This window comes from Triticum dicoccoides, chromosome 3B, assembly GCF_002162155.2.
Source record: "Triticum dicoccoides isolate Atlit2015 ecotype Zavitan chromosome 3B, WEW_v2.0, whole genome shotgun sequence".
NCBI lineage: Eukaryota > Viridiplantae > Streptophyta > Magnoliopsida > Poales > Poaceae > Triticum > Triticum dicoccoides.
In genome coordinates this window covers 163,729,669-163,731,952 of record NC_041385.1, presented here as the reverse complement: position 1 = coordinate 163,731,952, position 2,284 = coordinate 163,729,669, and positions in this window count along the sequence as shown.

Below are 2,284 nucleotides of genomic sequence, written 5' to 3'. Positions count from 1 at the left end.
CGTGTAACTCCTGGATACCGTAGGAGTGCTTTGGGTGTATCAAACGTCACAACGTAACTGGGTGACTATAAAGGTGCACTACAGGTATCTCCAAAAGTATCTATTGTTTTATGCGGATCAAGACTGGGATTTGTCACTCCGTGTAAACGGAGAGGTATCTCTGGGCCCACTCGGTAGGACATCATCATATGCGCAATGTGACCAAGGAGTTGATCACGGGATGATGTGTTACGGAACGAGTAAAGTGACTTGCCGGTAACGAGATTGAACAAGGTATTGGATACCGACGATCGAGTCTCGGGCAAGTAACATACCGATAGACAAAGGGAATTGAATACGGGATTGATTAAGTCCTTGACATCGTGGTTCATCCGATGAGATCATCGTGGAGCATGTGGGAGCCATCATGGGTATCCAGATCCCGTTGTTGGTTATTGACCAGAGAACGTCTCGGTCATGTCTGCATGTCTCCCGAACCCGTAGGGTCTACACACTTAAGGTTCGATGACGCTAGGGTTATAAAGGAAGTTTGTATGTGGTTACCGAATGTTGTTCGGAGTCGCGGATGAGATCCCGGACGTCACGAGGAGTTCCGGAATGGTCCGGAGGTAAAGATTTATATATGGGAAGTCCTATTTTGGCCACCGGAAAATGTTCGGGATTTTTCGGTATTGTACCGGGAAGGTTCTAGAAGGTTCCGGAGTGGGGCCACCTGCATGGGGGGACCCACATGAACGTGGGTAGTGGGGGAAAGGCCCCACACCCCTGGTCAAGGCGCACCAAGATCCCCCCTTAGAAGGAATAAGATCATATCCCAAAGGGATAAGATCAAGATCCCTAAAAAGGGGGGATAGCAATCGGTGGGGAAGGAAATGATGGGATTTCTTTCCTCCCACCTTTGCCAACGCCCCAATGGACTTGGAGGGCAAGAAACCAGCCCCCTCCACCCCTATATATAGTGGGGAGGCGCATGGGAGCTTCACCCTTGCCCCTGGCGCAGCCCTCCCTCTCCCAAGTGCTCCTCCTCTCTCGCGGTGCTTGGCGAAGCCCTGCAGGATTGCCACGCTCCTCCACCACCACCACGCCATTGTGCTGCTGTTGGATGGAGTCTTCCTCAACCTCTCCCTCTCTCCTTGCTGGATCAAGGCGTGGGAGACGTCATCGGGCTGTACGTGTGTTGAACGCGGAGGTGTCGTGCGTTCGGCACTTGATCATCGGTGATTTGAATCACGACGAGTACGACTCCATCAACCCCGTTCACTTGAACGCTTCCGCTTAGCGATCTACAAGGGTATGTAGATGCACTCTCCTTCTAATCGTAGCTGGTTTCTCCATAGATAGATCTTGGTGACGCGTAGGAAAATTTTGAATTTCTGCTACGTTCCCCAACACTCAGTGCATCTTTTGCTAAGTATGTTACTACAATGTTCTTCAACAGGGACTCCCGATTATAGTTGTGCCTCTGTGGATCGAAGTTAAAGGTCGCATGTCCATGGTTAGCATACGGCCAAGACTTCCTACATTGCACATGAGTGCATTCATGATTGCTAGAAGCGAGCAAGTCTTAATAGTCAAAGACTAGAAAAAAATTGTGAAGGATCACACAGAAGTACGAGGGGGCAACAATAAGAAGCGTAGCCCACAATTAGGAGACAGGTTCATCTGCATGCTTCAATATGATGAATCAGGAGCGCTCCGCATGTTCTATGCTATTTTACTTGAGAGAGAGAGAAGTAGGAGTGATTAACTAGCTAGAATGAATTTCAAGATGATGATGATGATGTGCTACACTATGTAGCTATGATGATTAGACAATGTTGGTGGTTATGACTAGCTATGATGATTATTAGCTAGTGTTGCTGGTAATTTTTCCTTACTTGCAACTCCTCTGCTGAATTAGAGGCTATGTTGACGCTACTACTAATCATTGTTGGTGAAGCAAATGCATCTGAATTTCCATCCATGAATACTGCATTTGAATTTTATTTTCTTAAATTTCTAATTAGTTAGCTATAGCGTGGGCTGGAGAAAGCAGCGCTACTAGTACATACGATAGTAGTAGCATGTTGTGTGGAGAAAGCAGCGCTACTAGTACTTAGTATATCTGCAGCGTGGGGTAGAAAACACGCTACTGCTAATATTTAGTTGTAGCGCCATAGCAGTAGAGCGGGCACCCACACTACTGGTATGCAAAAAACTCATGCTATTGGTAAGGATTTTCCTAGTAGTGCCACCCCCAACCTCCTCGCCATCGACCTCGAGCGGGAGGACGACGACCGCGCCA